The sequence below is a fragment of the Tamandua tetradactyla genome, chromosome 23 (assembly GCF_023851605.1).
Source record: "Tamandua tetradactyla isolate mTamTet1 chromosome 23, mTamTet1.pri, whole genome shotgun sequence".
Taxonomy (NCBI): domain Eukaryota; kingdom Metazoa; phylum Chordata; class Mammalia; order Pilosa; family Myrmecophagidae; genus Tamandua; species Tamandua tetradactyla.
In genome coordinates this window covers 17,968,917-17,989,871 of record NC_135349.1, presented here as the reverse complement: position 1 = coordinate 17,989,871, position 20,955 = coordinate 17,968,917, and the positions used below count along the sequence as shown (strand labels likewise).

Here is a 20,955-nt window from a genome sequence, read left to right as displayed (position 1 = left end):
TGCCCCAACCACTGTTTCTCGGTATGGAAAACACTAAAAACTACATATGGTATCATACAGCAACCCCCCATCTCTATCCCCTGAAATTTCCCTCATTTACATTTTTCAGCTTTCCTATGACATTCTCGATGTCTTAAATATTAGGTAACTTCGCTTTTGCTTTTATTAAGGTAGACGCTGGCTTCAGAGTTTGTGGAACTGAGGATGGTGGGATAACATATTCCAAAGCGTTCTAGAAAGTATCTTTTGGCAGAATAGCAAGTATCCAAGTTAAAAATAGGAGGGTCACTTTGTTCCTTTGTTGTCTTTCCAAGTTCATTAATTTTGTTTCTCTTCCTCATAAACTTCAGTCACTACTCCTGAGTGGAGATGAGTAGAAACTCTGCCCCTGGTCCTCCAGCTTCTTAGCAGCTGCTTTCTTATTACTGCAGCAAGGCTTGACTAGATGTTTGTCAATGAGAACTTCCTCCAAACGGCTTTTATAGATAATCCCACAGCATAGTTTCTGTTTTTTTTTTCAGCGTGTGAGGTCTGAAAAGTAAAAGACTGGTGTTCTATTAGAGCCAGAAGCCAACTTTGCATCTAACATCTGCCTGTAAAAAGGAGATGCAGATGGGGAGGCACTTAATGTGGTCCTGTGAGCATCAGAATTGTGACGAATAAATTCTTTCTGCAGTTTACTGAATTGGTAGTTTTGTTTTTTTTAAAAATTGTTTAGCATTCTTTTTTTTCCTTCCAACTTTTTTATTGTATTGTATAACCTATACACAAAGCAAAGAAAGAAAAAAGCAATATTTTTCAAAGCACTCTTCAACAGTAGTTACAAGACAGAACCCAGTTTGTCATGGGCTACCATATGATCCTCTCAGATTTTTTTCCTTCTAGCTGGCCCAGAATATAGGAGGGTAAAAGGCTTAAAATTTTTTTTTATCATCACAATTGAATTTTTCCTTCTTTTTTTTGTGAAAAATAACATATATACAAAGAAAGCTATAAATTTCCAAGCAAAGCACCACAATTAGTTGTAGATCATATTTCAGACTTTGATATGGGTTACAATTCCACAATTTTAGGTTTTTACTTCTAGCTACTCTAGAATACTGGAGACTAAAAGAGATACCAGTTTAATGAGTCAGCATTCATATTCATTTGTTAAATCCTATCTCCTCTGTATAACTCCACCATCACCTTTGATCTTTCCATCCCTCTCTTTAGGGGTGTTTGGACTATGTCTATTCTAAATTTTTCATATTGGAAGAGTCTGTCCCTAATGTGGGGTAAGGAGGATGAACTATCTGATGTTCTGGATAGGTTGGGCTAGGTTTCAGGGCTTATCTGGACCATGGACCCATCTGGAGGTTGTAGGTTTCTGGAAAGTTACTCTAGTGCATGGAACCCTTGTGGAATCTTATATATTGCCCTAGGTTTTCTTTAGGATTGGCTGGAATGGTTTTGGTTGGGGATTGGCAGGTAGCAAGGTGTGCTGGTTTGAGAGGATGTATGTCCCATATAAAAGCCATGTTTTAATCTAAAAATCCCATTTTGTAAAGGCAGAATAATCACTATTCAAAACTGTATGTTTGAATCTGTAATTAGATCATCTCCCTGGAGATGTAACCCAATCAAGAGTGGTTGTTTAAACTGGATTAGGGGAAATGTGTCTCTACCCATTTGGGTGGGTCTTGATTAGTTTCTGAAGTCCTATAAAAGAGGAAACATTTTGGAGAATGAAGGGGATTTGGAGAGAGCAGAGAATGCTGCAGCACCATGAAGCAGAGAGTCCACAAGCCAGCAACCTTTGGAGATGAAGAAGGAAAACACCTCCTAAGGAGCTTCATGAAACCAAAAGCCAGTAAAGAAAGCTAGCAGATAGCGCCATGTTCTCCATGAGCCCTTCCAGCTGAGAAAGAAGCCCTGACTGTGTTCGTCATGTGCCCTTCCATTTGAGAGAGAAACCCTGAACTTCATCAGCCTTCTTGAACCAAGGGATCTTTCCCTGGATGCCTTAGATTGGACATTTCTATAGACTTGTTTAATTGGGACATTTTCTCGACCTTAGAACTGTAAACTAGAAATTTATTAAATTCCCCTTTTAAAAACTATTCTGTTTCTGGTATATTGCATTGTGGTAGGTTAGCAAACTAGAACACAATGTCTAACTGAAGCTTGCATAAAAGAAAACCTCCAGAGAAGCCTCTCAACTCTATTTGTTCTCTCTCTGCTACTGATACTTTGTTAGTTACACTTCTTTTCCTTCTTTTGGTCAGGATCGAATTGTTGATCCACAGTGCCAGGGCTGGATTCATCCCTGGGAGTCATCTCCCACTTCACCAGAGAGACTTTCACCCCTGGATGTCATGTCCCATGTAGGGGGGAGGGCAATGATTTCACTTGCAGAATTGAGCTTAGAGAGACTGAGGCCACATCTGAGCAACAACAGAGGTCCTCCAGAAGTAACTCTTAGGCATGACTATAGGTAGTCTAAGTTTCTCTGCTATCTAGATAAGCCTAACAAGAGTAAGCCTCAGGATCAAGGGCATGGCCTAATGATTTGGGTGTCCCTAAAGCTTGACACAGTATCAGGGCATTCCCTGATAGTAAAGTTTTATAGTTCCACATTCTTTCTCTCATCCCTCAGGGGACTTTGCCAATACTTTTTGATTATCTGCTTAGTATACTCTAGGATGTATCCAGACATCACAATATTCTATACAGGATTAAAGGACCTCTTTCTTATTCTGGGCTCCCTGTGTTTCAGTTGTTCAAATGAGCTATACAGATTGTATTAGTTAGGGTTCTCTAGAGAAACAGAATCAACAGGGAACACTTGCAAATATAAAATTTATGAAAGTGTCTCACGTGACCGTAGGAATGCCGAGTCCAAAATCCACAGGGCAGGCTGCGAAGCTGATGACTCCAATGGATGGCCTGGATGAACTCCACAGGAGAGGCTCACCAGCCAAAGCAGGAATGCCACCTGTCTCCTCTGAGTCCTTCTTAGAAGGTTTCCCATGATTGTATTTAGCATCACTAATTGCAGAAGACACTCCCCTTTGGCTGATTACAAATGGAATCAGCTGTGGATGTAGCTGACGTGATCATGACCTAATCCTATGAAATGTCCTCATTGCAACAGACAGGCCAGCACTTGCCCAGTCAGATGAACAGGTACCACAACTTGGCCAAGTTGACACCTGTCCCTAACCATGACACAGATATGTTGAGTTAGATTATGCCTTACAGAAAATATCAGTTCCAGACCAAATAAACCTTTCTTCCATTGTTCTCAAAGAGTATGTGTCGCTCTAAAAGACACTGTCTTCCTTACCCCTATGTTCTGAATTACTTGCCCCAACCTCCTCAGTTTCAATGTTATCTCTAAATATCAGATTATATATATAAAACAGCCTCTCAAAATCCAGAAATAATAATCACCACTCCAGACTTAATGTGTCTGCTCTAAAAGATTACAATCTAGGCCTCTGTTTTCTTTAAGCATTTCTAAAGGTGACCATACCTTTCTTGTTCTTTTGTTTCTGGCTTGTTTTGTCTCACCAAATGTCCCACATGTTCATTCACATCATTGCATGCCTCATGGTTTTGTTCCTTTTTATAGCAGCACAACCTTCATTCATAACTATACACCATCACCCATTAATCTATTTCTCAGTCAGTGCATCCTTCAGTCATCTGCATTCATCAGGCATCAGGTAGAGGGTCCAAAGTACACAGTCCATCAACAATCTCAATTTTAGATCATTTCATTGTTCCCCAACAAAAGAAAACCAATAACACACCCTCACCAAATAGGAAACCTAAACCTCCTCTTAATTCTTGTCCTTCCCCCAATTATTTACCTCTGCTGTTGCTGTGGTAGGGCTGGTGGTTCCCTTTTGAACATAGCTCATACATTGCAATAGTAGTTTCCTCCTGTACCCTGGACTTAAACACTCTTTGTACAAGAATCATATCTTTGAAGTAATTCTTGTGAGAAGTAATTCATATTTCTAGTGTTAACCAGTGGGACACACAGGTCTGTACAACCCCTCTCAATTTTATTCATCTTCAAAATGGTAATATTACTTATTTTGCCACTAGAGAACCACCTTCACCCCTGTCTATTCCCTTATGTTCTAGTTTGCTAGCTGCCAGAATGCAACATACCAGAAACAGAATGGCTTTTAAAAAGGGGAATTTAATCAGATGCTAGTTTACAGTTCCAAGGCTGAGAAGATGTCCCAATTAAAACAAGTTTATAGAAATGTCCAATCTAAGACATCCAGGGAAAGATACCTTGGTTCAAGAAGGCTGATGGAGTTCATTGTTACTCTATCAAGTGAGAAGGCACATGGCAAACAAGGTTAGGGTTTCTCTCTTGACTGGAAGGGCACATGGTGAACACGGAATCATCTGCTAGCTTTCTCTCCTGGCTTCTGATTTCGTGAAGCTCCCCAGGAGATGTTTTCCTTCTTCATCTCCAAAGCGCTGGCTAGTGGACTCTGTTTCACGGTGCTGCAGCATCCTCTGCTCTCTCTGAATCTCTATCGTTCTCCAAAATGTTTCCTCTTTTATAGGACTTCAGAAACGAATCAAGACTGTATTAGTTAGGGTTCTCTAGAGAAACAGAATCAACAGGGAACATTCCCAAATATAAGACTTATAAAAGTGTCTCACATGACCATGGGAACACAGAGTCCAAAATCCACAGAGCAGGCTGGGAAGACGACGATTCTGATGGAGGGTCTGGGTGAACTCCACAGAAGATGCTTGCCAGCCGAAGAAGGAAAAACCTGTTTCTTCTGAATCCTCCTTAAAAGGTTTCCAGTGATCAGATTAAGCATTACTCATTGCAGAAGACACTCCCCTTTGGCTGATTACAAATGGAATCAGCTGTGGATGCAGCTGACATGATCATGATTTAATTCTATGAAATGTCCTCATCACAACAGACAGGCCAGCACTTGCCCAACCATGCAAACAGGTACCACCACTTGGCCAAGTTGACACAAGAACCTGACCATGACAAAGACCAACCCAAATGGGTGGAGAGATGTTGTCACCTAATCCAGTTTAACAACCATTCTTGATTAAATCACATCTCCTGGGAGATGATCTGATTATAGTTTCAAACATACAGTAATGAATAGGGATTATTCTGCCTTTGTGAAATGAGATTTAGATTAAAACGTGGCATTTCTAGGGGACATACATCTTTCCAAACAAGGACACCTTACATTGGAGTTCAACCTTATTAGCTAACGGTTCACCCATCTCTAGCTTCTGTGTATCTCTAGGACCCTTATATCCTGTATTCTAAACCTCTGATTATATCTTTATGCTGGTCATAAACATGGAATCATACAATATCTATCCTTTTGTGTCTGGCTAATTTCACTCAGCATTATGTTCTCAAGGCTCATCCATCTTGTTACATGGTTCAGGATGTTGTTTCATCTTACTTTGCATAATATTCCATTGTATGTATATATTACATTTTGTTGATCCACTCATATGTTGATGGCATTTGATTTGTTTCCATCTTTTGGTGATTGTGAATAATGCTGCTACAAACATTGGTGTGCAAATGTCTGTTTGTGTCATTGCTTTCAGCTCTTCTGGCTATATACCAAGTAGTGCTATTGCTGGGTCATAGGGCAACTCAATATTTAGTTCCCTAAAGAGCCACCAAACAGTCTTCCATAGTGGCTGCATCATTATACATTCCCACCAGCAGTGCATAAGTGTTCCAGTTCCTCCACATCCTCTCCAACACTTACAGTTTCCTGTTTACTTAATAGCAGCCATTCTTATAGGTTGAGGTGGTATCTCATTGTAGTCTTGATCTGCATTTCCCTTGTAGCCAATGAAAATGAGCATCTCTTCATGTGCTTTTGAGCCATCTGTATTTGCTCTTCAGAAAAATGCCTATTCATATCTTTAGCCCATTTATGATTGGGTTGTTTGTTCTTTTGTTGTTGAGTTGTATTATTTCTTTGTATATACAGTAAATCAAACCTTTGTCCAATATGTGCTTTCCAAATATCTTCTCCCATTGAGTGGCTGCCTCTTCACCTTTTTGACAAGGTCTTTTGAGGTGCAGATGCATTTGATTTTGAGGAGTTCCCATTTATCTATTTTTTTTTATTTTGTTGCTTGTACTTTTGGTGTAAAGCTTAGGAAGCTACTTCCTATTACTAGGTCTAAAAGATGTTTCCCAGCATTTTCTTCTAGAAGCTTTACGGTGCTAGTTCCTATATTTAGGTGTTTGAGCCACTTTGAGTAAATTTTTCTGTAGGGTGTAAGATAGGGGTCTTCTTTCATTCTTTTGGCTATTGGTATCCAGTTCTTCCATGCTGAATCATTTAAAAGACTATTTTGTCCCAGTTCAGAGTATTTAGGGGCCTTGTCAAAAATCAGTTGACCAATCAATGAAAGGGAGGGGTAAAGGGTATGGTATGTACAATTTTTTTCCTGTTTTCTTTTTATTTCTTTTTCTGAATTGATGCAAATGTTTTGAGAAATGATCATGATGATGAATATACAACTATGTGATGATATTGTGAATTACTGATTATATATAGAGAATGGAATGATCATATGGTAAGAATGTTTGTGTTTGTATGTTGGTATGTATAATAAATAAAATAATTTTTTTTAAAAAGAGAGAGCATTATGGATGATGCTGGGACTAAAGGTGGACCATATCACTCCTGGGTTTGGAGGCCTCTGAAAAGAGCTTGGACTTTTTTACAGTACAATGAGGGGCCAGGGAAGGATACTGAGTAGGGGAAGGACTTACTTATATTTGCTTCTTACAAATATCTCTCTGTAACAAGTGGGGGGATGAAGTTGGCAGCCTCTGAACCCACCATTCAATCTTGGCCCCATCACAGGTCGGGCACCCCTTGATGGGGTGCAGTGGGAAGTGCGTGGCACCACCTGGAGGTGTTCTGGTAAAAAAAATTAAACCTGAATCTCATCAAGCCTCAAGATCTTATTTTATGTTTATAGGAAACAACAAAACTCAAACCAACTGTAAAAAGACATATATATGGCTCTAATTTTAAAAAATTGGGGAAAATATAGAAAATCTGAGTGTCTACTGTGTGTTAGATGACATTAGAGAAGTGTTAATTTTGTTAAGGGGGTTAATGGTATGGTTGATATGTAAGAAAATTTCTTGTTCTTTTAGAAAAGCATACTGAAGAATTTAAGAATAAAATGCTATGGCTGGTGACAGCTGATCAAAAAAAAAAATCAGTTGACCATAGATTTGGTGGTCTATTTCTGCACTCTTCATTCGATTCCATTTGTCAATCCTTCTAGCTTTGTGCCAGTACCATGCTATTTTGACCACTGTGGCTTTATAATAGGTTTTAAAGTCAAGGAGTGTTAATCCTCCCACTTTGTTTGTTTGTTTGTTTGTTTTTTAGGATGCTTTTAGCTATTTGGAGTCTCCTTCCCTTTCAGATGAATTTGGTATTAGCTTTTCCAAATCTTCAAAGTAGGTTGTTGGAATTTTCATTGGTACCATGTTGAATTTATAGATCAGTTTGGGGAGAATTGACATCTTAACTATATTTAGTCTTCCTATTCATGAACAGGGAATGTCTTTCCACCTATTTAGATCTTCTTTGATTTCTTTTAGCAATGTTATGTAGTTTTCTGTGTACAAGTCCTTTACATTCCTAGTTAAGTTCATTCCTAAGTATTTGATTCTATTAGTTGCTATTTTGAATGGAATTTTTTCCTTAACTGACTCCTCAGCTAGGTCATTGCTTGTGTATAGAAATGTTACTGAAAATATTACACATTAATTTAATACCCTGCCACCTTGCAGTATTTGTTTATTAGCTCAAGTAACTTTGCTGTAGATTTCACAGGATCTTCCAAGTATAGTATCATATCTGCAAATAATGAGAATTTTACTTCTTCCTTTCCAATTTGAATGCCTTTTACTTCTTTGTCTTGCCTGATTGCTGTAGCTAGAACTTCTAGCACAACGTTGAATAATAGTGGTGACAGTGGGCATCCTTGTCTTGTTCCTGATCTTAGGGCAAATGCTTTCAGTCTGTCCATTGAGTATGATGCTATCCGTTTTTCATATATTCTCTTTATCATATTGAGGTAGTTACCTTTGATTCCTATCTTTTGGAGTGCTTTTATCAGAAAAGGATGTTGAATTTTGTCAAATGCTTTTCCAGCACCAATCGAGATGATGATGTGATTTTTCCCTTTTGATTTGTTAATGTGCTGTATGACATTAATTGATTTTCTTGTGTTGAACCATCCTTGCATTCCTGGTATAAACCCCACTTGGTCATGGTGTATAATTCTTTTAAGGTGTTGTTAGATTCGATTTGCTAATATTTCATTGAGAATTTTTGCATCTATGTTCATTAGGGAGATTGGCCTATAGTTTTCTTTCCTTATAGGAAAGATTTGGTATTAAAATGATATTTGCTTCATAAAATGAGTTGGGTAGTGTTCCTTTTTCCTCAATTTTTTGGAAAAATTTGAGCAGGATTGGTGTTAGTTCTTTTTGGAATGTTTGATAAAATTTCCCTGTGAAGCCATCTGGCCCTGGGCTTTTCTTCATAGAAAGATTTTTGATGATTGTTCAAATCTCATCACTTGTGATTGGCTTGTTGAGATCTTCTATTTCTTCCTGAGTCAGTGTAGCTTGTTTGTGTGTTTCCAGGAATTTGTCCATTTCATCTAAGTTCTCTAGTTTGTTGGCATATAGTTGTGCATAGTATCCTCTTATGATTTTGTTTTATTTCTTCAGGGTTTGTGGTAACACACCTCTTCTCATTTCTGATTTTGTTTATTTGCATCCTCTCTCTTTTCATCTTTGTCAGTTTTGTAAGTGGTCCACCAATTTTATTGATTTTTCTCAAAGAACCAAATTTTGGTTTTATTGATTCTTTCTATTGTTCTTTTGTTCACCCACTTATTTATCTCTGCTTTAATCTTTGTTATTTCTCTTCTTATGTTTGCTTTGGGGTTTGCTTGCTGTTGTTTCTCAAGTTCCTCCAGGAGTGCTGTTAAGTCCTTGATTTTTGCTCTTTTTGTTTTTTAATATAGGCATCTAGGGCAATAAATTTCACTCTCAGCACAGCCTTTGCTGCATCCCATAAGTTCTGATAAGTTGTATTCTCATCTGTGGACAGCTACTGATTTCTATAGCAATTTCTTCTTGGATGCACTGGTTGTTTAAGATTGTGTTATTTTTTCTCCATATATTTGTGAATGTTCTCATTCTTTAGTGATTATTGAGATCCAGCTTCATCCCATTGTGATCAGAGGAAGTGGTTTGAATAATTTCAATGTTTTTAAATTTATAAAGACCTGTTTTGTGCCCCAGCGTATGATCTATCCTGGAGAATGTTCCATGAGCACTAGAGAAGAACCTTGTGCTTTGGGGTGCAAAGACCTATATATGTCTGTTAGGTCTAATTCGTTTATCAAGTTATTTAACTTCTCTATTTCCTTCTTGATCTTCTCTCTGGTTGTTATATCTATAGAGGAGAGTGGTGTATTGAAGTTTCCTACTATTATTGTTGAAACATCTGTCGCTTCCTTCAGTTTTGTCAATGTCTGTCTCATGTACTTTGGAGCTCCTTGATTGGGAGCATAAACATTTGTGATTGTGATTGTTATATCTTCTGGAAAATTGACCCTTTAATTAGTATATAGTGTCTGTGGTAACTAGATTCAGTTGTCAACTTGGTCAGGTGAAGGTGCCTAGTTCTATTGCTGTGGACATGAGCCAATGGCATGTGAATCTCACCTGTTGCTGATTACATCTGCAGTCATCTAGGAGGCATGCCTGATGTAATGAATGATGTTTGATTTAAATTGGCTGGTGCTTAAATGAGAGAACTCAACATAGCACAACCCAAGCAGCTCAGCAGCTCATCTTGGCACTCGCAGCTCAGCCAAGGCCTTTGGAGATGCAGAAAGGAATCACACCAAGGAAGGTTGTTGGAATGCAGAGGCCTGGAGAGAAGGCCAACAGAGATCACCTTGTGCCTTCCCACATAAGAAAGAACCTCAGTCAAAGTTAGCTACTTTTCCTCTGAAGAACTATATGTTAACTAAATAAGTCCCCTTTTATTGAAAGTCAATCCATCTTTGGTGTGTTGCATTCTGGCAGCTAGCAAACTAGAACAATGTTCTTCTTTGTCTGTTATGATGTCTTTATATTTAAAGTCTATTTTGTTCAATTTTAGTATAGCTACTCCTGTTTTCTTTTGGTTACAACTTGCATGGAACATCTTTTCCCAGGCTTTCACTTTCAAATTATTTATATCCTTGTGTCTAAGATGAGTCTCTTGTAAGCAGCATATAGCTGAATTATGTTTCCTAATCCATTCTACCAATCTGTATCTTTTAATTAGTAAATTGAATCTGTTAACATTCAAAGTTATTACTGAAAAGGCATTTCTTGAGTCCACCATCTTATCTTGCTTATTTTATTTGTCAGATCTATATATTCTTTTCATTCTTTCTCTTTGTATTCCTTAAATTACCCTTATTGGTACTCTTCAACTCTTGCCCTCCTCCAGACCTTCCTCTTCTGTCTTTTTTTTTTCAACTGGCAGAACTCTTTTTTTTTTTTTTTTAACATGGGCAGGCACCAGGAACCGAACACAGGTCCTCTGGCATGGCAGGCAAGCATTCTTGCCTGCTGAGCCACCATGGCCTGCCCCAGAACTCCTTTTAGTATTTCTTGTAGGGCTGGTCTCTTGTTGACAAATTCTTTCTGGACTTCTTTGTCTGTGGAAATTTTGATTTCCCCCTCAGTTCTTTTGTTTGTTTGTTTAAAATGGAAAGTTTATTTACTCAGTACACCAAATAGGATGCAAGCACTGTCATGACAAATATACAGAAATATGCAGATCAATTTAAAACAGTAATTTGGTTTAAATGAAGGGAAATATCTCCTTAAATGTTATGGTGACATATTCCCAAGAAGAATCTTGTCTTTAGTTAAGTTAATTATACATTTCAATAAAATAAAGGTGATGATGGAGTAGGTGGAAATTGTCAACTTGGTCAGGTGAAGGTGAGAATTTTCCTTAAAAATAAAACTCTAACTCTATTAATCCATGCCAGTTAAACACTAGAACTAAAATTTTCACATAAATGCAAAAGGAGAGAAAGAAATTAGTTAGTTATCCTTTTTGTTTGAATAGTCCAGAGAAAAATGGTTACTACAAATAGAGCAGACAAACTGTTAAGACTGACTGAACTAGAACATAGTGTAGTACTGAATTTCAGTCTCCAATTGTGCTAAATGCTCATCATTAGTATGGCACATTTTGGACCATAATGTTGTATAATGCCAAGCTAGATCCCAATTTGTTACAGAAACACACAGATTACTGTTGCTTTTTAAATTTGTTTTTAAATACATATTTTTAAAAGCCAGGTATACCTCCACATAAAAAGGCAGGTTATCTGAGGAACCATTTAGAGGAAGTAATCTGGGGTGTGCTGGGTGACATGAGGCTCTCCACGGTGAGATGCTGGGTCAAACTTAAGGAAGGAATATTTTATTTTTTTTAAGGAATATTTTAAAGTGTCATCAAACTCCATGATAGCAGCCTGGTTCCCACAACAGTAAAAATAATTGGGTGCACTGAAGATAGTAATCACATTCTGATCATGACACCAATGGATAACTCCATTACAAGTTGGTGGGCACGAGAAACCAGCGTGAGACCACTGGCATGGTTAAACGTTTCAGAAATGTCTTGTCCAAAAGTGTAGCCAGCACCACGTGGAGAAATACCCCATCCACCATGGTCATCTGGATCTGACCACAACAAATCACACATTGGGCCCTCATGTGGAACTTCCTGTAAACAATCCAGGGCTCTTATATGATCAGTGTATCTATGGATGGAGAGAGGCCACCATGGAGGCAGAATATCTGTCCATCTACTAAAACTATAAGCGGAAGATAATCAAATAGATCTGTGAAATATTTCCAAACATTGGCATTTCCATACTTTCGTAGACAGTCATCATAAAAGCCATACACTTGGGTAATTTGTCTGCTTTCATGGTTTCCTCTCAATATTGTAATGCATTCTGGATAACGCACCTTTAATACCACGAGAAGAGTCACAGTCTCCACAGAATAATAACCTCTGTCAACATAGTCACCCTTGAATAGATAGTTTGTGTCTGGTGATTTCCCACCAATTCTAAAGAGTTCCATAAGATCATGAAATTGACCATGAATATCTCCACAGATGGTAACAGGACAATGGACTTCTTGCACATTTGATTCTTTTGTTAAAATGTCCTTAGCCTTTTCACACAGGGTCCACACTTGGTTCTCATTAAGCTGTTTACATTTTTTCAGCTGCTAGACCCACTGGTCCAGCTCCTTGGTGAATGCCTTGTCGTCCATGGCAGCCCGCTCCCCTTCCCGCCTCCCTCCCCTCCTTCCCGCCCCCGCCCTTCTCGCCTTTTCTCTCTTCCCCCTCAGTTTTGAAGGACAATTTGGCTGGGTACAGAATTCTTGGCTGGAAGTCTTTCTCTTTCAGGATCTTGAATATATCATACCACTGCTTTCTCACCTCCAGGGTGCTAGTTGAGTAGTCTGAACTCAGTCTTATTTGGTTTCCCTTGTATATAGTAGATTGTTTTTCTCTTGCTGCTTTCAGAATTTTCTGATTCTCTTTAACATTTGACAGACTGATTAGTATGTGTCTTGGGGAAGACCTATTTGGATTTATTCTGTTTGGAGTTCATTGGACTTCTTTGACTTGTATATTTACGTCCTTTATAAGGGTTGGGAAGTTTTCTCCCATTATATCCCCAACTACTCTTCCTAACCCTTTTCTGCTCTCTTCTCCTTCTTGGACACCAAAGATTGTTATAGTTGTGTACTTTGTTTTGCCTATCATTTCCCTGAGATCCAATTCAAACTTTTCCATCTTTTTTTGCCATTTGCTGTTTTGAGTCTTCAAAGTCAGTTATCCTGTTCTCTATATCACTTATTCTTTCTTCTGTCTCTTCAAATCTGTTGTTGTGTGCCTTTTGTATGTTTTTATTTGGTCAACAAAGTCTTTAATCTCTGTGATTTCTTTTTTTTTTTCTATTTATTCTTTCAAATTCCTCTTTATGCTCTTCTACTGTCTTCTTGATCTCCTTTATGTCATTTGCCATCCCACTTATTTTATTAAGTAGAGTTGTACGAACATCTTTGATTAATTGTCCCAATATCTGCATCTCCTCTGGTGTTTTAATTTGGTCATTAGGCAGGGCTATAGCTGTCTGCATTGTGATATGCCTAGTGATCTTCTGCTGTCTTCGTGGCATGTAAATATCTTGATTGATTTACTTTGTAAGTTGATTTCTTTCAGTAGTCTAAGGCTTTGTGTTTGCAGAATGGATGTATAGCAGGGATCAGGATATAGGATGTAGTATTAAGTGCTGTGATTTGTTTCAGGGCAGGTATAGGCACAGGTTGGGGATGTTATGCTGATGCTTGTGAATGTGGGTGCCCAGTGGCTAGGGAGGATTTAGCTGTGTGGATGCACTGGTCTGGGGGGCATAGACCTGGTGTGCACTGGTCTAAGACATGGGGCCCTTTGTGCACATGTGTAGAGCTGTGGCAGCAGGTCGGTGTTATACCTTCATGGATTGGGGGCAGTTGTGACCCGGCTGCACTGGTCAGCACTTTCTCAGAGCTGGGAAGTGTGGCTGAGGGCCGTGAATATGTGCGGTTCTAGGACTGCTGCATACTGAGGTTCCCAGAACTGAATGATATGATTGGGGTCCCATGCACATGCGTAGATCTAAGAGTGCCATAAACTGATGCACAGAGCTTGGGGAGTGCATGATGAGGCTGTGTGACACTATGGGTGGGGTGGAGGTCGCCTGGGTATGGAGGTTAGTGCCTACAGCCTTTATGTGCTGGCAACAGCCTGCAGGAAAGAGGGAGGGGGAGGTAATGGTTGGGAGGGGTTCAGTAGAGGTGGGTTGTGCTGCACTTGGGATGGGGGCATGGGGCAGTTACGTGCACTGGGGGCTGGTGGGGAGGGGGCGCCTGGAGTGTAGGGTATGGGAGTAGATGATGGGGTTCAGGTACATGGGGTGTGAGGTGAGTCGCCTGTCACAGGGCTGTGCTGGTGAGGGTAGTGCCCTCAAGGTACACGGCCTGGTTTACTTCCTAGTCCCCGGCTCCTGTCCATGCACTCCCATGGGCTCTGTACCTCCGGACCAGGCTCCAGCTTTCTGCCTCTCAGTTCCTCATCCTCTGCAACCAGGGCTGCCCTATGTGTTGCAGAATACTCTCCCAGGTCAGCTGCATTCCCGAATCGCCACCTCAGTCACCCTCTTGTCCCTTCTCTAATTTTTCTGTGGCACCGGGCTGGTCTCGAGCTACTCTGTTTGGCCATCTTCCCAGAAGTCAAGATTGATCTGGTCACTTTTTATCCAGTTTTCAGGTAGAGTCTTATTTTCTTTAGTTTCAATATAGTCTTTAGATTAGGTCCTGCCCTTGCATTTACCACATGATTCCAGTGACTTTTGATCCTGCTGGCAGCTTCTTCTGTCTTTTCACAAGCTGGACACAGGCATTGCACATATTTCCTGAATGAGTTGCATGTAACCCAAAACAGTGCTGGATTCCTTTTCATAGCATTTATGGTCAATGAATTGAGGACTGGAGCACTTAGCCCTGCAAATACAAAAGCCCTCTATACTTCAGGACATCTTTGGCTTGTAAATCTTTTCTTCTGGGCAATAACCTTCCCAAAGCAGTCATTCTTCACGCAGTAATGTTCCCAATGTGCAAAGTGCATGTCAGGCTAGCCCCGCTCAGGTCACTACCTCCTTCTCAACTGCCTTGTCTTGAAAAATTGTCTTACACTATTCTTCAGTTGCTGCCACTGGCTGGGAAGATGTAGATTACCCAACTGATTTTTGGACAATGTGGCAAAGACCACTGAATTGGGAAAGACCAGTCCCTTCAACACATGATGCTGGAAAAACTGGATCTCTATTTGCAAAAGCAAACAAACAAAAGTTGCACCCCTATCTCACATCATTTGCAAAAATCAACTCACAATGGATCAAAGACTAATAGAAGTGGTAAAATTATAAAACTCCTCAAAGAAAATGTATGGAAGCATCTTCAGGACCTTGTGTCAGTTAATGGTTTCTTAGACTTTATGCCCAAAGTGTGAGAGCTGAGCCAGAGGAACAAGCAAGGACAGACTTTCGGCACTCCTCTGGGAATTTCCAAACTAACATTTCTCACCTCCCAGCAACTGCCTCCTTGTGATAAAACCCCCTTACTCAACATTCACAGTTGCATTTTTGTGATAAACTCCTTTGGTCAATATCCACCCTCCAGCAGTTACAACCTAGCAGAACTGAAGCAGTGTTTTCACCAATGGAAAGCCCCAAACTCCCAAGGACTCACCTATGAAAAACCTGCCTAACTCTACCCCGAACTTCCTTTAAAATGCCTACCCAAATCAAAGCAGGTGGGAGTTAATTTCTTGAGTCAGCTCTCCATGCTGTCCCTCTGCTAATAAACCTTCCCTTCCCTGTTGCCAGTGTCGTGGCTCTGTCTCTGCTTCACATCTCTGATGTCTGCCTAGCCTGGGACTTTCATTCTGGTGCTGAAACCCAAGAAGGGGGTTCCTTCCTATTCCCCCGACCCTCCACTCCATTCTGGCAGAGAGAGATTCTCAAATTTATGTCATTTGCCATATCTTAACCTGTGCAGTTGTCCTAATATTTCTTTTCTTCTCTATCTTGTCATTCTCTCTCTCCTTGAACTGGTTCACCTCCTTCTCTGCCCTACTTGCAATTTCTCTCTTATCTGGTTGCACTCTCAGTTGTGAGCTAAGGGGAGAGAGGCCCTCACTGTCTGCCCACCTCCCTCTTCCACCCATCCTGGGGACAAGGTGCAGAGACGCTGCCACGACACCATTGAACTTAGAACATCTCAACCCTGCCATTGATTAACCTCACACACAACACCAGTCACAGCCAATTTCTCAGGTGAGTGGTAATCCTCTTGTGGGACTCTGCAGGACCTGGTATTTTTCTTATTCATCCTATACCCTGCCAGATCAGGGACCCCTCTGGGTCAAGGCAGCTCTCTCTCAGAAATCCTAGTGCTAGGTCAGAGTCTTCTCATGGCACCCAGCTCAAGTGGGGATGTCCAAGTCCTGGCTCACTCTCACTCTCTGTTTAAGAGACTGTGGTTGGGGATTTGGGGACGCCTGCCTACCACTCTCAGTCCTCCTCATCCATGGTGGCTCAGCTTGACTCACACCCTCCTTCTCAAAATGGTTCAAGACAGTCACATCCACCTAAAGACCGTCCTCTGGGATGTCTGTTAAGAAATATAAGCAAATGTAATGAAACAAAAAAATTAATTTTCCTGTCCACTATAGCCTGGCCACAATATCAGTTAGATAATATAGCAAGTGGCCTAAACAGGGAACATTTAATTATGAGTTCCTTTTAATTAATTAATTTATTTATATTTATTTATGTTTTTGCATGACAGGCATCAGGAATTGAACCCAGGTCTCTGGCATGGCAGGTAAGAATTCTGCCTGCTGAACCACCATGGCCCACCCAATTATGAGGTCCTTTTAGACCACAACAATTTTCTTAAATGCAATAGCAAATGGTCTGGAGTGCCTTATGTCCAAGCTTTTTGGGCTCTATGAAGGCACCTTTCTTTCTGCCAATCCTGTATTACTTTTCAAATTCTTCTCAATGAAAAACCTTCCTTCCCTCACTCTGCACCAGTCTCTTCCTAGCTCTCTGCTGCCACTTCTGCTCCACTGCCTCCTCTTCCTCTTTCACAGACTCCTCTGTGCCTACTCCCCAAATCTCACCACTAAACAAAGTACATGTTCCTTTTTCCTTCTCAAACCTGGGGCAAATTAAGCAACATCTCAGGTCCTTTTTGGCTAACCCTACCAAACTCGTTAAAGAACTCCAATACCTGACTTAAACCTAAGGTTTAACCTCTCAGGACACTTATGTAATCCTTACTGCAACCACCACCCTAGGAAAAAAGGGCCAAATCCTAGCTACAGCCACAGCATATGCTGATAGCCTCCACGTCCCAAACCCCGCCAATCTGGCAGGCCCAGTAGCCATTCTTCCCATACCTCTGGACTGGAACTATCAACCTCAGTCTCCAGACCTAGTGAAAATGGCCCACTTTCTTACTTGCTTAATCGAGGATATAAAAAAGACTGCCATTAAGGCAGTGTGGTAGTTAGATTCAATTGTCAACTTGGCCAGGTGAAGGCACCTACTTCTGTTGCTGTGGACGTGAGCCAGCGGTACGTGAACCTCATCTGTTGCTGATTACATCTGCAGTCGGCTAGGAGGCGTGCCTGCTGCAATGAATGACGTTTGACTTAATTGGATGGTACTTAAATGAGAGAGCACTATGTAGCACAGCTCAAGCAGCTTGGCATGCCTCATCTCAGCACTCGCAGCTCAGCCCAGGCCTTTGGAGATGCAGAAAGGAATCACCCCGGGGAAAGTTGTTGGAACCCAGAGGCCTGGAGAGAAGGCCAGCAGAGATTATCCTGAGCCTTCCCACGAAAGAAAGAACCTCAGATGAAAGTTAGCTGCCTTTCCTCTGAAGAACTAATGAAATAAATCCCCTTTTATTAAAAGCCAATCTGTTTCTGGTGTGTTGCATTCTGGCAGCTAGCAAACTAGAAAAGCCAGTTAGCTATAATGAAGTTCAGGAAACAACCCAAGGTCCCATTGAAAAACTGGCTGCTTTTATGAGTCACTTTACAGAAGCAGTACACAAATACAGTAAGCTAGATCCCAACTCAGAGGCTGGAAGTCTATACCTTCATACTCACTTCATATCTCAGTCAAGCCTTGTCATCGTCAGTTTCATGTGTCAGTGTGGCCAGGTGGTGGTGACCAGTTGTCTGGTCAGGCAAGTGCTGGCCTGTCTGTTGCTTTGAGGACATTTCATGGACTTAAATCATGACCACGTTAGTGGCATCCACAGCTAAAAGGGGAGTGTCTTCTGTAATGAGTGACGCTTAATAACCAGAAGGCTTTTAAGGAAGACTCAGAACAGACAAGCATTCTTCCTGCTTCAATCAGCCTCTCCTGAGAGTCTGCTGAGGACCTTCATTGGAGCTGCCAGTTTGTGGCCTGCCCTACAGAGCTTGGACTCTACAATCCCACAGTTATGTGAGGCACTTTTATACATTTTATATTTACAGATATCTCCTGCTGATTCTGCTTCTCTAGAGAACTCTAGCTAATACAGCCCCTAATATTAAAAAAAAAAAAAAAAACATAAAAAAATTCAAAAACTAGAGAATGGCCCCAAACTCCTCAGAGGGACCTAATTAAGGCAGGCTTCTGGATATTTAACAACAGAAAGGAGGAATGTAAACAGGAAAAAGAAAAAAAAAGGAACAGGCATCAGAGAAAAGAAACCAGGCTAAATTCCTAATGCTTACCAGAGCCCTAAAGAAGGGTCAGCCACAGGGAAGATGGGCTAACAATGCCAGATCCTCCCCAAGGTTTTATTTTAAGTGTGGCAAAGGACAGCAGGCCAGAGCCTGTGACCTCTGCCGGGCCCCTGTACTTTTGCAAACAGAGTAGGCATTGAAAGGCAGATTGTCCGTCGGTTTCTAACCAAGGCTTCAGGTAACCTACCTAGATGCACATCCTAGCTGCAGACCCAGAGCAGGGTTTTTTTTTTTTTTTAAGAAAAAAAAACAAGGAATTTTATTTGGGACATATTTACCACTCTTTAAAGAACTCTTCCCGTAAGTTGTTGTTCTGCTGTAGCATGATAATGAGCATCAGTAACCTAAAAGGATGCCATTTTTCTCCTCATCCTTAACTTGCATGGAGCCTTCTCTTTTGGATACAGGCATCCTTTCTGGATCTTGGCTCCTTTTATAGACCTGTTTTCCTATGACCCCAATTCAAAGGCTGCCTAGTGCTCTGAGGTAAGCTCGCTGATTATCTTCCTGCTCCACCACTCCCCAAGGCAGTAAAACAGGCCAAAATCAGTAATGTGCTCATTTGTAGTTTTAAGGATCAGTAATATATAAATATATTTATAATGAGAGCAGGTAGATTATTCCAAAGTGTAATCATTTTACAATAAATTTAAGAATTACAAAATATTCCAAAGTAGAATTTCTATAATAGCTAGTCCTTTTTTTTTTTTTATGGATTTTTGCATGCTATTGCCATTAAATTCACACATCTGAGATTAATCTGAAAGATAAGAGAGACCATCTTTTTTTTTTTTTTTTACATGGGCAGGCACCAGGAATCGAACCTGGGTCCTCGGGCATGGGAGGCAAGCATTCTTACCTGCTGAGCAACCGTGGCCCACTCGGTCATCTTATTCTTTTTTTTTTTTTTTATTAATTAAAAAAATTAACAAAACATTTAGAAATCATTCCATTCTACATGTACAATCAGTAATTCTTAATATCATCACATAGTTGCATATTCATCATTTCTTAGTACATTTGCATCGATTCAGAAAAAGAAACAAAAAGACAACAGAATAAGAATTAAAACGATAATAGAGAGAAAAAAAACCTATACCTCACATGCAGCTTCATTCAATGTTTTAACATAATTGCATTACAATTAGGTAGTATTGTGCTGTCCATTTCTGAGTTTTTATATCCAGTCCTGTTGCACAGTCTGTATCCCTTCAGCTCAAATTACCCCTTCTCTCTCTTTTTTTTTAATTAACGGAAAAAAAGAAATTAACCCAACATTTAGAATTCATACCATTCTACATATGCAATCAGTAATTCTTAACATCATCACATAGATGCATGATCATCGTTTCTTAATACATTTGCATCGGTTTAGAAGAACTAGCAACACAACCGAAAAAGATATAGAATGTTAATATAGAGAAAAAAATAAAAGTAATAATAGTAAAAACAAAACAAAACAGAACAAAAACCTGTTCTGAACAAGCTCAGATGCAGCTTCATTCAGTGTTTTAACATGATTACTTTACAATTAGGTATTATTGTGCTGTCCATTTTTGAGTTTTTGTATCTAGTGCTGTTGCACAGTCTGCTTCCCTTCAGCTCCAACTGCCCACTATCTTACCCTGTTTCTACCTCCTGCTGGACTCTGTTACCAATGACATATTCCAAATTTATTCTCGAATGTCCGTTCACATCAGTGGAACCATACAGTATTTGTCCTTTAGTTTTTGGCTAGACTCACTCAGCATAATGTTCTCTAGGTCCATCATGTTATTACATGCTTCATAAGTTTATCCTGTCTTAAAGCTGCATAATATTCCATCATATGTATATACCACAGTTTGTTTAGCCACTCTTCTGTTGATGGACATTTTGGCTGTTTCCATCTCTTTGCATTTGTAAATAACGCTGCTATAAACATTGGTGTGCAAATGTCCGCTTGTGTCTTTGCCCTTAAGTCCTTTGAGTAGATTCCCAGCAATGGTATTGCTGGGTCGTATGGCAATTCTATATTCAGCTTTTTGAGGAACCGCCAAACTGCCTTCCACAGTGGTTGCACCATTTGACATTCCCACCAACAGCGGATAAGTGTACCGCGTTCTCCACATCCTCTCCAGCACTTGTCATTTTCTGTTTTGTTGATAATGGCCACTCTGGTGGGTGTGAGATGATATCTCATTGTGGTTTTGATTTGCATTTCTCTAATGGCCAGGGACATTGAGCATCTCTTCATGTGCCTTTTGGCCATTTGTATTTCCTCTTCTGATAGGTGTCTGTTCAAGTCTTTTTCCCATTTTGTAATTGGGTTGGCTGTCTTTTTGTTGTTGAGTTGAACAATCTCTTTATAAATTCTGGATACTAGACCTTTATCTGATATGTCATTTCCAAATATTGTCTCCCATTGTGTAGGCTGTCTTTCTACTTTCTTGATGAAGTT

General features: G+C 40.1%; 2 pseudogenes; both read right to left on the bottom strand.

The window, feature by feature from the left end:
* Positions 1-346: 346 nt before the first annotated feature.
* On the bottom strand, positions 347-18,840 carry LOC143666675 (SIN3-HDAC complex-associated factor-like; annotated as a pseudogene).
* Positions 11,479-12,427, bottom strand: LOC143666512 (serine/threonine-protein phosphatase 2A catalytic subunit beta isoform pseudogene; annotated as a pseudogene).
* Positions 18,841-20,955: the final 2,115 nt, after the last annotated feature.